At 43.6% G+C, this 15,762-nt stretch overlaps 1 protein-coding gene across 1 annotated transcript in view; it reads right to left on the bottom strand.

Annotated features, from left to right (window-relative positions):
- Positions 1 to 15,762, bottom strand: part of ADGRA1 (adhesion G protein-coupled receptor A1) — a 1,278,841-nt gene that overhangs the window by 1,023,646 nt on the left and 239,433 nt on the right. The gene's annotated exons all lie outside the window — the stretch shown is intronic.

Below are 15,762 nucleotides of genomic sequence, written 5' to 3' on the forward strand. Positions count from 1 at the left end.
TTTGGATACATTAACAGACCCTTTCTATACTCTGCCCTCTCATAAAAATAACAATGTGATATACACAATTTGAGATAGGCTCCTTTCACACGGTCCGCTGTCCAGTGCGGTTCGTTCTCTGTTCAGCGGGGGATCGTTAACCGCATGAAACCTACGGGTACACCCACGCTGTGGCCAATCCACAGCAGCAGCTTGAAACTGACCTTAGGCCCCTTTCACACTGGCAGAGTCCACCAGCAGATCTGTCTGCTCAGCAGAGGATCCCTCTCGCTGAGCAGGTGGATGACAGGTCCGTGTCAGCTCTGCTGATGCAGAGCAGACACAGACTGCTATCCTCTATAGGCTGTCAGAAAGAAACGGACCGCTTGTCTGTTTCCATCCAACTGTCACCCCATCTGTCTGTTTTTAGCAAACAGGATCGAATGTTGGCGAGTGTCAACGGACACGTCCGTTGAAATCCACCACTCTATAGAGAGAGAAGCCAATATTTTCAGGCGTGTCAATTTTTTTCTTTCTACCTATCCTCTGCTACACCTCCCCTAGCCACTTCTTCTGATGTAATTGCTGAGACTGTGTGCAGGGGAACTGCCACAAGATCTCAGCCTCATTTTTTTCCTCTTGCCTCCAACTCTACAAAACATTCACAAAATCAGTGCCTTGATAGGGCAATTATGTGTTTAGATAAACAGTATTTATAAATAAATAACATTTGATCCTGTGCCAAACTCTCTTTAAGGCTAGGTTTCCACTAGTGCGGCTACGAAGTCGTGCTACTTCTAGCACGACTTCGTAGCGAAAGTAAACTGCGGCTTCAGTTCGACTTTTCCCTCATATATAGAGGGAAGTCGCGCTCAAAAGTAGTGCACGATCTACTTTTGAAGTCGCCGCAACTGAAGCCATGGCAGTGGAAACGGGCCCCATTGAAAACAATGGGTTTTGACTTGCTGTGCGACTTGACATGTGTCAAGTCACACAGCAAGTCGCACTAGTGGAAACCGAGCCTAAAATCCTGTTTATAGCCTGAGCCCAGAAGCCATGGACGCCACAGGGACACAGGAATTTGAATGTCTGCTGGGACATTTTTAGACATTATGCTGACCTATAGACCCCTAAATTAGTCCTTGTGCAAGCTCCTCCCTTTTTTTCATGCAAATATTTTAGTAATATTATAGCCAGAATGAGCTTTTGGAGGCAACCTGGGTTCTGGCTTATATTTACATCTACGTTTACAGCCCAACAAACATGGAAAAGGAGAGATGGGTTCATATTCCTTAAACTATAGCAAGTCCTCTAAATCATATCAACCTAAACTGCACATCACCCTCCCTAACTAATTTGCTGAATGTATTCATAGATTCCCCAAGGTAGCCAAAAAAGGGAAATCGTAGAAAAAATGATCAAAGTTTGAACATTTTAGGCTTGGTGCTGCCTTTCTCTACCATACTGCCCTTGTCACTGGTCCTGGACAGCTGTTATTCTAAACACAGTCCTGCCTCTGTGGTAGCCAGTAATAGGTCGAATTGTGAAAAGAAACAAAGGTACTTCACTCTTATATTATAAAATACATATCACCATAGTGAACAAACAATAGTGAATAAACAAATAAATAAATACATCTTTGTTTAAATTATAGACAATACATTTTAAAAAAAAGTCCATATATGATCCCACACGTGAATAACGTCCTCAATGAGTATAGGAAAGGTTCCTCTCTCCCCACATGCAGATGCTCTATGCACTCACCAGACTTAATTGACCTCTATTACAGGGAGTCAAATTACACATATGAGAAAATTCAATATTCAATACATGAGGTCACAGGAATGAATTCAAACCGCTGCTGTCATCTATTCAATGTGTAAATAAATAGCGTATTCAAAGCTCCAGTGTTGCCATATAGAGAGGGAGAGGAAAGAACACTCTCATGGTGCAGTATTTCAAATCATTTATTTAAAAGAGAAGGTTGTATTGCACTTACAGTCAGGTTCATAAATATTGGGACATCGACACAATTCTAATCTTTTTGGCTCTATACACCACCACAACGGATTTGAAATGAAACAAACAAAATGTGATTTAACTGCAGACTTTCGGTTTTAAGGGTATTTACATTCAAATTAGGTGAACAGAGTAGGAATTACAACAGTTTGTATATGTGACTCCCATTTTTTAAGGGACCAAAAATAATGGGACAGATTAACAATCATAAATCAAACTTTCACTTTTAAATACTTGGTTGCAAATCCTTTGCAGTGAATTACAGCCTGAAGTCTGGAATGCATAGACATCACCAGGTGCTGGGTTTCATCCCTGGTGATGCTCTGCCAGGCAACTGTCTTCAGTTCCTGCTTGTTCTTGGGGCATTTTCCCTTCAGTTTTGTCTTCAGCAAGTGAAATGCATGCTCAGTCAGATTCAGGTCAGGTGATTGACTTGGCCATTGCATAACATTCCACTTCTTTCCCTTAAAAAACTCTTTGGTTTCTTTCACAGTATGCTTCGGGTCATTGTTCATCTGCACTTTGAAGCGCTGTCCAATGAGTTCTGAAGTATTTGGCTGAACATGAGCAGATAATATTGCTCAAAACACTTCAGAATTCATCCTGCTGCTTTTGTCAGCAGTTACATCATCAATAAATACAAGAGAACCAGTTCCATTGGCAGCCATACATGCCCATGCAATGACACTACCACCACCATGCTTCACTGATGAGGTGGTATGCTTTGGATCATGAGCTGTTTCTTTCCTTCTCCATACTCTTCTCTTCCCATCACTCTGGTACAAGTTGATCTTGGTCTCATCTGTCCATAGGGTGTTGTTTCAGAACTGTGAAGGCTTTTTTAGATGTTTTTTGGCAAACTCTAATCTGGCCTTCCTGTTTTTGAGGCTCGCCAATGGTTTACATCTTGTGGTGAATCCTCTGTATTCACTCTGGTGAAGACTTCTCTTGATAGTTTACTTTGACACACATACACTTACCTCCTGGAAAGTGTTCTTGATCCGGCCAACTGTTGTGAAGGGTGTTTTCTTCACCAGGGAAAGAATTCTTTGGTCATCCACCACAGTTGTTTTCCGTGGTCTTCCAGGTCTTTTGGTGTTGCTGAGCTCACGGTGCTTTCTTTCTTTTTTAAGGATATTCCAAACAGTTGATTTGGCCACACCTAATGTTTTTGCTATCTCTCTGATCGGTTTGTTTTGTTTTTTCAGCCTAATGATGGCTTGCTTCACTGATAGTGACAGCTCTTTGGATCTCATATTGAGAGTTGACAGCAACAGATTCCAAATGAAAATAGAACACTTGAAATTAACTCTGGACCTTTTCTCTGCTCCTTGTAAATGGGATAATGAGGGAATAACACACACCTGGCCATGGAGTAGCTGAGCAGCCAACTGTCCCATTACTTTTGGTCCCTTAAAAAGTGGGAGGCACATATATAAACTGTTGTAATTCATACACCTTTCACCTGATTTGGATGTAAATACCCTCAAATTAAAGCTGAAAATCTGCAGTTAAAGCACATCTTGTTTGTTTCATTTCAAATCCATTGTGGTGGTGTATAGAGCCAAAAAGATTAGAATTGTGTCGATGTCCCAATATTTATAAACCTGACTGTACATTAAAGAATACAGGGATCAGCATGCGTTGTAGTGGAAATACCGGTTTGCGCTCCACCTGCGTTCCAATTGACCAGAAATGACGTATCTCAAACACCAGCCAACGCTGTTTCGTCAGCCTATGTCTAAAATCCTCAGGGGTAACAGTGTTTTTTACACTTTACAACACGCAGCATTTAGGGTACCAGGAAACCAGACCACATGGGTATGCAGGTAAAATAAAGCAGTTTATTGGAGCGAACCGCAATAAACACACAGCAAGAGTGAGGAAGTCAGAGCAGGAACAAGCCGGGGTCAAGTCCAGAAGCGGGTAGTCATCCAAGCTGGGGTCGAATCCTGAAATGGGTCATCTGCCGATGTGGGGTCGAGAGTAAGGAGAGTCATTAGTCAAGCGAGGTCATACACGGTGGAACACGGAGAACAGAAGACAGCTAGCAGAGATGTACCTTGGAGCACAAACGTAAGAGCAAGGACTGCAGCCCATCAGGTGATATAGTCAGGTGTGCAGCATTATCACTGCGACACCCAGGCAGCAGGCAAGTGATGATGCAATCAGAGTCTATAGGAGGCAACAGTCTTCACATGTCCAAGATGGCTGCCAACAGGAGGGCAAGGTAAGACCTTGATAGTACCCTCCCCTCAATGGCACCTCCTCCGCAGAGCAAAAAACGGTTTCTGAGGAAAGTGAGCATGAAAAGCACAGAGAAGGGCGGGAGCATGAACATCAGCAGAGGGAACCCAGAAGCGCTCCTCAGGACCATAACCCTTCCAGTGCACCAGGTATTGAACCCGACCTCAGAACAGACGAGAATTCAAGATGCTGCTAACCTCATACTCCTTATGCTTGCCCACAGAAATGGGACGAGGGCGAGGAAGTGAAGAAGTATAGCGATTGCAAACCAGTGGCTTCAAAAGTGACATGCGAAAGACATTGGAGATACTCATGCCAAGGGGAAGACCAAGGGCATAGGCCACCGGGTCACCTTATAGAGGATGTGAAAAGGCCCAAGAAAACAAGGTGCCAGTTTTGGAGTGGGCACCCTGAGGTTGAGATTACGGGTCGACAACCACACCCTCTCCCTGACCTGGGACAAAGGAGCTTCTGAGGCTGTGCAGAGACTCGTAAAGATTCTTGAATCTGCACCCAAGAGGAACAGAGGGCACGAAGATGATCCTCCACAGCCAGGATGTCCTGTGGCAAGAACAATTCAGGCAACACAGCGGGTTGGAACCCATAATTAGAGAACAAGGGTTTGTTGTATGGGCGCGCTTCCGTGGAATACAGCAGGCTTTAGGTGAGACATTGCACTTCGCAGCTCTGAAGAGGAGAAGCTGCTCTGAAAGTGATAAAGATAAAAAGACAAGGCACCTTTAAGTGCAGTAGGCTCTGAGTATTTATTAGGTTAAAAGTATAAAAGCACTCACATTTGGTAAATGTGACATGGGCATAGCAAAGATCTGTCTGGAGTCTTCCTATCCGCTGTGCTGAGTATTTGAAATGAGGACATCCGGTGATCCGCTTCCTGTAGATGCGTCCTTTCGTCTGTGTCTCAGCCTGGTCGGCATGAGATTTCCTGAAGGCAGTGTGTGGATGCAGCGGCTGGTGTCCAATAGAGCGGGTGGTGGGCGGTTACATATTTGGGAGCTCAGCTCCTTCGTCAGACCTCCCGCTTCCTGTAGAAAGGACGCATCTACAGAAAGCGAATCACCGGATGTCCTCATTTCAACCACTCAGCTCAGTGGATAGGAAGACTCCAGACAGATCTTTGCTATGCCCATGTCACATTTACCAAATGTGAGTGCTTTTATACTTTTAACCTAATAAATACTCAGAGCCTACTGCACTTAGAGGCGCCTTGTCTTTTTATCTGGAACCCATAATTGGCCATGAATGGAGACATTCCGGAGGATGAGTTGATGACAGAGTTCCTGGCAAACTCTGACCAGGATAGCAGATTAATCCAATTGTCCTGATGGTCAGAGATATAGCTGCGGAGAAATTGCTCCAGAGCTTGGTTGGAATGCTCAGTGGCACCATTGGCCTGCGGATGATAGGCTGAGGAGAAGGAGAGTTGAATACCCAATTAGGAGCAAAAGGTGTGCCAACTGCCAGAACTTAGAGACAAACTGGCTGCCACAGTCCGAGACAATCCCCTTAGGCAACCTGGGTAAATAGAAGACATCCCTGGCAAACACCGAGGCAAGCTCCTGAGCGGTAGGCAGCCTCATAATGAGAACACAGTGGCACTTTTTGGTGAACCCGTGGACAACCATGAAGATAACCGTGTAACCTTGAGATGCGGGAAGTTCCACAATAAAATCCATGGCCAGGTGAGACCAGGGATGCTCCCCATTGGTAATGAGATGCAGTAGGCCCAAGGGAAGGTGCAGAGGAGATTTATTCTGGGCACAAACCAAAGAAGCAGCCACATATGCATCAACATCAGTGCAGAGAGATGGCCACTAGAACTGATAGGAAATAGCCCAGGACATCTGGTTCTTACCAAGAGGACCAGCAGTCTTGGAATTGTGGTATGTGTGCAACAGTCTGATGTGCAACCCCTCAGGTACAAAACATTTGCCAGCAGGTCTGTGGGAGCATCAGGATGGACAGCCAAGATCTGTTTCCCAAGAGGAGAGGTTAAGTTGGTGCGGATGGCAGCCAGGATATGATCTGAAGGTATGACTGGTGTCGGCATAGAGTCATCCCTGGACAATTAAGAAAACTGGCGAGACAAGGCACCAGCCTTAACATTCTTGGAGCCGGGCAAATAGGAGTCAGGCACCAGACCTCCCTCCTCCCAAAGGCCCGCTCAGCCTCGGAAAGGCGAGTGAACCCCAGCTGCATGGGTTCACAGCCAGACGCACCATCCCCAGGAGGCATGGGAGGTGAGGGAGGAATGGGTGCAAAAGAAAACGTAGGAGCCAATCTGGTAGGAGGCCTCTGTAGGTGCTCCGTTGAAAACAATGGTCTCTCCCTGAGCCTGGTATTGATCAAGATCAGGACGGAAATGAGAGCCTCGAGCTCGTCAGGGAGATCCTTGGCTGCAATCTTATCCTTCAATGCATCGGAGAGACCATGAGAGAAGACAGCCACCAGAGCCTCATTATTCCAGCCCACCTCTTTTGCCAGGGTATGAAATTCAATGGAATACTCTGCAATGGTTCGTATACCCTGTTGAATGAACAGGAGCTGCTTTTCAGCAGAGGCAGTGCGAGCAGGCACATCGAATACCCTACAAAAGGAGGCAACAAAACTCAAGTAATCGATTATAAAAGGATTATCGTTCTCCCATAAGGGATGCGCCCAGGCCAAGGCCTTGTCAGAGAGCAATGAGATTAGGAAGCCCACCTTGGGCCTATTAGAAGGAAACGCCTGAGGAACCATCTCATAATAAATGCCCACTTGGTTTAGGAAGCCTTTACACTGACTCGGTTCACCCCATAGCGTTGCGGAAGGGAGGCTAAACCAGTCATCCCTCTGGTAACAGCGACTCTAGCTGCAACTGCAGGAGCAGGAGCTGCAACAGGAGCAGCAGCAGGAGCAACAACAGGAGGAACCACCAGCCTAGCAGCACCAGGAGCAAGGTGCGCTGTGCGTGCAAGCAACATCTGCAACATCTGAGCGAACTGGCCAAAAAGGTGAGCTTGTTGATCGAGCCTTGTAACCAGCATGGGGAGCGCAGGAGTACCTGCATCATCAGGATTCATAGTCCTTGTGTACTGTCAGGGTACCAGGGAACCAGACCACACGGGGATGCAGGTAAAATAAAGCAGTTTAACCACTTAAGCCCCGGAAGATTTTACCCCCTTCCTGACCAGGGGGTATTTTGCGATTCGGCACTGCGTGACTTTAACGGACAATTGCGCGGTCGTGCGACGCTGTACCTAAACTAATTTGACGTCCTTTTTTTTCCACAAATAGAGCTTTCTTTTGGTGGTATTTGATCACCTGTGCAATTTTTTGATCATGCGCTATAATCAAAAAAAGAGCAACAATTTTGCAAAAATAACAATATTTTTCACATTTTTGTATATGAAATTCCCCCCCAAAAAAATGTAAAAATCTTAATTTTTTTTTAATTTTTGGCCAATTTGTTTTCTGCTACCTATGTTTGGTAAAAAAAATCACAATAAGCATATTCTGATTGGTTTGCGCAAAAGTTATTGCGTTTACTAACTAAGGGAAAGATTTTTGTCATTTTTGTTGTTTTTTTTTTTTTTTTTTTAACGAGTATTGGCGGCGATCTGCAATTTTTTTTGTGGGACTGCAACATTGCAGCGGACAGATTGGACCCTTGACTGACATTTTTGACACTTTTGGGGGTACCAGTGACATTACTACAGTAATCAGTGCTATACATATGCCCTGTTACTGTAAAAATGACACTGACAGGGAAGGGGTTAACTTTATTGGAGAGGGAGGGGTTAAGTGTGTCCCTAGGGGCGTGCTTCTAACTGTGCAGGGATGTGGCTGTGTGTGTAACAGCACAGATCAACGGTCCTACATAGCAGGACCGTTAGATCAGTGCTTTTACACAGGGGAGAATGACAGGCTACTTTTTAAGTTAAAACATAGGTTTTGGGCTATACTTACCGTATAAGACTACCCCCTTTCCGAAGCAAAGCAAGGCAACAGCATATACCAGGGCTTCCCAAACTTTTTTGGGCCGAGACCCACTTCTGAATGCAGTTATTTTTCGGGACCCACTTGTAATTGAAAATTGTAAAGGGCTACAGAATTTGTTGGCGCTATATAAATTCAAATAATAATAATAATGCATATTTTAACCACTTTACTACCAGTCACGTAACCTCTACGTGATCAGACTTTGCGGGGTTATACCGGGATGATGCCTCTAGCTAGAGGCATCATCCCGGTACCGTTGTTTGAAGCCGACGGTCGGCTTTCCGTCGGTAACGATCGATGCGGCTCGGGAGCCGCTCGATCGTTACCCGGGGGGGCGGGAGGGGACGTCCCCCCCTCCCGCCGCCTTCCGCGGCTTTGCTCGGGGCTACCGTCCCACCGGGAGCCCCGAGCACCCAGCCGGCACGTCCGCCGGCTGGATGGAGTCCCGATGAATGCCGGAAACGGCATCGATCGGGTCTCCGATGACGTAACCCGGAGGCGGCGTCCATGACGTCACGTCCGGGTTACTGTGCTGCAAAAGGCGGCAGATTTGAAAAACGGCTGTATGCAAAAATGCCGTTTTCAGCGTTTTGCATACAGGGAAGTGTAGTGGAGGGGTCTAGGGTCTTTTAGACCCTCGATCCCTCCATAAAGAGTACCTGTCACGACATATTGCTGTCACCAGGGATGTTTACATTGCTTGTGACAGCAATAAAAGTGATCAGATTTTTTTTTTTTTAAAAACCTGTAATAAAGTTTAAAAAAAAAGAAAAAATAAATAGGAAAAAAAAAAAAAAAAAAATTTAGCCGTCCCCGTCACCGTTAGCTCGCGCACAAAAAAAAACGTATACGCAAGTCGAGCCGCAAATGAAATCGCTGTTCAAACCACACATGTGAGGTATCGCCGCGATCGCCAGAGCGTGGGCAATAATTAAAAAAAAGAGCTACACTCTAACTCTAAACTGGTAACCGTTAAATAAATTTAAAGCGTCGCAGATTGAGATCTCTATTGACCGTAGTTTGTCGCCATCCCACGGGGGGGCGCAATTTTAAACCGTAACATGTTTGGTATCTATTTACTCGGCGTGACATCATCTTTCACAATATACAAAAAAAATGGGCTAACTTTACTGTTTAGTATTTTTTAAATGCAGTGAAATGTGATTTTTCAAATTTTTTCCAAAAAAATGGCGTTTTAAAGACCGCTGCGCAAATACCGCGTGACAAAAAATTTTGCAATGACCGACATTTTATTCTCCAGAGTCTTTGCTAAAAAAATATATATAATGTTTGGGGGTTCTAAGTAGTTTTCTAGGAAAAAATACTGGTTTTAACTTGTGAACAAAAAGTGTCCGAAATAGGGCTGGGGCTAAAGTGGTTAAAGGGAGGGGGATGTTAAAATAAAAATATCAATTTACTACTTTTCAATTTATTATTGAATACACTTGCCAGATATTCTAAGTAAGGGGTCAGAAACCTGTGGCACATGTGGCATATAAGCGGAGTTGTAAGTAATCAGCACCCTCATAGACAGTATAAGGCAGGCAGAGGACAGAAATCAACCACCCCAGGACAGTGATTAGCAAGCTATATGGCACTCACACTCCTTCCTCTCCCAGCAGTCCACAGTGAAGGTGAAGCATCTGTTTGCCCTCTCCAGGGCCCAGCACACCTCACCCAGAGTCTCCATGACGAGGAGCTCTATGCTGGTCTTGGGTATCCTGGCTCTTCTCCTTCAGATCCTCTACTGGGGTCACAGAAGCTGCCATGAACTCTTCACACCACCGGGCCACCTGGTCCTCCTATGACACCAAGGCTGCCATCTCTGCATGCTATAAATGAGAGAATCCTGCTGATAATCAAGCTGCCCTCACCCCATGAAGATATCCTATATAACAGCCCACATACGTACTCACTGATGCAAGTATCCTCCTCGCGGGAAATGCAGACTAGCCTCTGTGAACCCTGTGTGCGGGGTCCTGCATCCATCGCTATTTGACTGCTCTTGTTCTCTGTAATTTGCATGGGCTCGGACAGCACAATTTAAGCGAGCCCGCTCTCAGTGATTTCCGGCTCAGCGCGACCCACTGAAACGCAACTCGCAACCCACCAATGAGTCCCGACCCACTGTTTGGGAACTCCTGCCATATACCAAATACGCCAAGTATAAAATCCAAAAGGTATTTAAGTAAGTGTAATGAAAGCGCTGGCTGGCTGTGCCCTATTCATCTGCAAGGTACCGTAAGTACTGTAAATGTATTCTCTTATACATCTCTAAGGTATTGTAAATAAGTAAGTATTACTGGTAGATGTATCATCTCTCAAAGCGCTGGTTCTGCGGGAATCCTGTACCGGTATACCGTATGTACCGAAGCTTCGGCTACATACAGTATACCGCGCTGAGCCAAACACGGTGAGCGATGTATTCTATTATTGATTGCAAAGCCTGCTCGGATTGGCGGAGTCAGAGAGAGTAACATCATCCCACCTCTCTGACTTCACCAATCTGAGCAGGCTTTGCATTCAATAATCAAATGCATCGCTCACAGTGATTGGCGCAGCGCATTATACTATATGGCCGAAGCTACGGTACAGTATACCGGTACAGGATTTCCGCACAGCCAGCACCTTGAGAAGATTATACATCTACTGGTAATATTTTTACTTACAATACCTTGGAGATTTATAAGAGAATACATTTAAAGTACTTACGGTACCTTGCTGATGAATAAGGCACAGACAACCAGGGCTTTCATAGATTACACTTACTTAATTACCTTTGGGATTTTTATACTTGGCGTATAAGACGACCCCTTAATTTTTGGGGGATTTTTTGTGAGGTTCAAAAGTCGTCTTATACGCCGGAAAATACGGTATATTTTTTACTTTCTGCTATAAAACACATCTAATAACAAAAAATGTAAAGAATCTAATTTCTTCTTTAATTTACGCTAATATGTATTCTGCTACATATTTTTGGTAAAAAAAAATCCCAATAAGAGTATATTGATTAGTTTGCACAAAAGTTATAGCGTCTACAAACATTGGGATATTTTTTAGAGTTTTTATTTATTTATTTATTTATTTTTACTAGTAATGGCAGCGATCAGTGACTTTTTTGGGGGACCAGTGACACTAATACAGTGATCAGTGCTAAATATTATGCACTATAACTGCACTAATGACATGGAAGGTAAGGGGTTAACATCAGGGGCACTCAAAGGGTTAAATGTGTTCCCTGGGAGTGTTTTCTAACTGTGGGGGGTGCTTGTACTGTAAGAAGACAGAGATCCATGTTCCTGCTTAGCAAAAACACAAGATCTCTGTCTTCTCCTGTCACAGAATGGCGATCTGCTTGGTTAACATAGGCGGACCGCCGTACTGTCTGCCTCAGGAATGATCGACCAGTCCCAGCAGACATCAGGTCCCCCGGACCCACTGATTGGCTTCTACTGTGTCCAATCACAGCGGGAGCTGGGTACCGAAGGCGCGCGTGCCCCAGACTCAGAAAGTGAAATCACGTACAGGTACTTGATTTCACGCTGACGGGCCACAGTATATATGCGTGGGGCGGTTCGGAAGCAGTTAAACCAGACAATTCTAGAACAAAAACAACAACATTTTAAGCTGAACTCCAGCTTTACCTTCAGTCTTGCCCAGTTGTACAGACTGCTCTCCTGTACTACAAAAGCTTAATTTGATCTCACTGCACACTTAGAGCTTTTAACAGTGTTCATTAGAAACTTAAGTAACTCCTCGCTCGGGGACATCCAGCTTCATCTAGTTCTTTTTTTCTCCAGTTATACTGTCCCTGGTTTGCCCCTTTCATTCACTGGATTTAAATTTTTTCGGTCATGGAGGTTCAGCATCACATGCAGGAAATAACATGCAAATGAAGTCTGCCTAGGATCAACCACTCCTCCAGACTTGCACCCACCCATAAAGTTTTTTTGATATTGAGTATGGATAAACCCAAAGACAAACACAAGTATAAAAGCAGCTGTGTTTAAAAAAAAAAAAAAAAGGCTCGAGGACCTTTTTCCGGCATTTCTCGCAGGTACAATAGTCCATTTAAATAAAGGGGCTGCTGCTCCCACACAAACGCAAGCCACAGCAAACACATAGGTGTGAATATAGTGTTGCAATTTAAGCACTCATTAGCTGAATTGCAACAGGTGTGCTCAGTGCTTGTTAAAATGTAAACCAACAAAGATACATTGTAGCTAGCTGCAGCTGTAAGTAGAAGCTAATTGCAATGTATAAATGTTTATACAGGAGTGCCTGAAGCAAGTGGAAGTCCAGGGTGGGACTAAATAAGCTTAAAGTGGTTGTAAACATTTTTATTTACAAAGAAAAAAAAAACAACAAGCATGTCCATACTTATCTGCTCTGTGCAATGCTTCTGCACCGAGCAGCCCCGATCTTCTTCTTCTGAGGTTCGCCGCCGGTGTTCCAGGCCCCTCCGCTTCATCAGGTGCTTCCAGAGAAAGCTGCTTTCCATGGTTGCACCTGTGCAGACTCACTTCCAAGTCCCGCTGCTATTTCCATCAACGCAGACAGCAGGATTTAGCCTCGCCACCCCCGCTCTCATGTCACAGCTTTTGATTGACAGCAACTGGAGCCAATGGCTCCTGGTGCTATCTATCTGCCCAATGAGGAGAGGGACAGTAGCCAGAGCCGCTGCACTTGTGCACAATGCTGGATCAGATCAGGCTCAGGTAAGAAAAAGGGGGGGGTCTGGGGGGAGCTGCAGCACAAAAGGTTTTTCACGGTAATGCATATAATGCATTACCGTGAAAAACCTTAAGCCTTCACAACCACCTTAAAACTGCACCCACCCCACTTCTACCACCTATTCACCCTGTAGAAGGAAGATGCTTATACTTACCTATGCTCAGGCTACTCCAATCTGGCCATGTGATTGGCTCCCAGTAGTGACTTCAGGGGAGAGGAGGGACAGCCAACAACAGGTGCCCCATAGTAAGCCTATGGATGACGACACCGACCAAGCACTCCATTCTTTGTCGGTGCCAATCCTCAACCCTAAAGTTGGCCACTGGGGAGATCATGTGACCAGACCGGAGTTTGCTGAGAATAGGTAAGTATATGCATCTTCCTTCTACAGGGCAGTTGTAGTAGTATAGGAGTTAGAAGGGGGGCAAGATCAGTTTTAAGCTTAGTTAGTTCTAGCATCGAAAATAAAAATAGTAAAGTATTGCAGAACATCGGTGAAACACCTGAAAACGCTGCATGGCCAGTGATGATCGTGTGTGTGTTAAATGCTGGCAATCGCCCGGACGATCTTTGACTCTACAACCTACTCAGGAAGGGGTACTCTAACTTGACAGAATTAACAATAGGACAGTTTGTCACTCATATATAGATTTTTAATAGTGCCCAGTGTGACAGCTAGTCTCTGGCTCCCACACAGGGCACTACTATAGAAAAGTCTCTCATACACAAGGCACTTTCTTTGTGTGCTCCCTCAAATGGTAATCTACAAAGTACTCCTTGTTTCCATAGAGAAGTGTAAATATAATATAACCTGGCTGTCTAGCTAATGAGGTCCATCTAGCATGATGAATGCTAGGGATAAAATGTACATTTTTCTGAAGAACTCAGGTACCCCTCACAGTAACAAATTATTATTGTTATTTCTTTTATTTGAATTAATTTAAAATTAGAAAACAGAAGGGAAAATCTGATAGATGGAATAAAAAGACATTGCATTTCAGCCCTTATTGCATAGATTTAAAAAATGTGTCACTGTTGTCCACAGCAGCCAGAGTTCAGTTCAGCTGTTATTCCTGGGCTCTATATAAAAATCAGATTTGAACAGAACCTTAAATCTCAAGAAGAACAGGAACAATAACAGCTTCAATGCTAACTTTTAATTTCATTTATTTTTCCTACCTCGTGAAGCATGAAAAATAGCAGCAGCATGCATCGGAAAGCATGATCTCACTCAATAGTTGTTATTTTAGAGGTACTTTGTTTTTCTCAATACTGCTGCCATATTGCGCAGCTTCGGGGCATTAACACACAGGGTGAATGTTACTACCCATAAAAGATACAACTATAGACATTCCCTTGGCCTCAAAATGCCACAATCTGGATTCAAACAAACACTGAGAAGTAAATAAAGCCTCCTTCTGTTCTTGCTGAAATATCTAAAGGGATAATTTAATGATTTGTTGATTTTTTTTTTGTTGATTTTTTTTATAATTAAAGCAAATTAAACTCCATTGTGTATCTCCTTTTATTATTATTACTATTTTGTTTCAAGCCATGTACATTAAAACTACCATGTCTAGGCATATGGGACGTGACCATAGTGATCAATCATTAGGTTTTATTTCTCTGGCTGTACTGGAAAATGTCAGTCTGGTTTCCTTGATGAGTTACTGAGACTTAAAAACACTGCTGACAAAGAAACTATGTCCAATCAATTTTTTACAACCTAAATATACAAAATCACATTTTTAATGTTTTTTTCGATTTTTAAACAAAATAATTGTGTTGCGCTGTCAAACAAAATGCTAATACATTAATAATACAACCCAATAGCATAGCATAGGGATATTGCATATAAATCCCCATGTGAAAATCAATTCATCAAAAAGGATCAAATAAATAAATAAATATTAAATAAAGTCCACGGTACAAAATCAGTCCTAATAAAAAGTAAACAGTGCAAGAAAATTTTTGAAGTAAATGTGCATATTGCCCCAATCTTCTTATATAATTGTATGCCACTCCACACCCACCAGGTGCCCACCCAATTCACAAACTGCTTACCAACAGGTAAGACTTCAGATATGGAGGCATGGCTGCACTTTTTAGGAGAGATACCTGCTGGAATGGATGAATGGCACACTTCAGGACACAGAATAAGGGTTCCCAGAACACTCCGCAGAAGAAGCTCAGGGGAATATAGAGAATAGAGATAAGGATGGAACTCATAGTGTAGTTTTATAAAACTTCACCAGTTTATTAAAAAAGAATACTACCCACACAAGGCAGATAAAATCAGGCAAGTAGATAAATTGGCACAGTCATGACCCTAGCAGGTATGATTCTGTCACCACTGTAATTCAACCCGATATGTTTCGTCCAATGGGATGTCATCCAGGAGTATAGGAGTATCTTTTTTTATTTTTAATTGGGGAAAAATTCACTCCAGTGGTTCCTCCAGTGATCTTTGAGGGTGCAAAGCCTTCAGTAAGAGAGCCATCAGCAAACCACAGTTTCACTGTTTTGTTCTGCCCTGACTGTCTACATCCTTCAGGGATCCTGCAAAATTGTAATGATATAAAGCAGACTTTATAGGAAGACAGGACAAATGTGACAGAAACTCATGTTAGGGACACCAGCAAGCAAAGGTCAACAGAACTGTGAACAACCTAAGAGTAATATAATCTTTAACAACAGTAGCTATCTTTTACATTTTTTATAATAGGCTAGAGAATGTTTTCAGAAAGCAGAAATCCTGTAGAAAGAACTGGTGGCTGTTGCAAA

Source organism: Pelophylax lessonae (assembly GCF_965119305.1).
Source record: "Pelophylax lessonae genome assembly, chromosome: 9".
Classification (NCBI taxonomy): domain Eukaryota; kingdom Metazoa; phylum Chordata; class Amphibia; order Anura; family Ranidae; genus Pelophylax; species Pelophylax lessonae.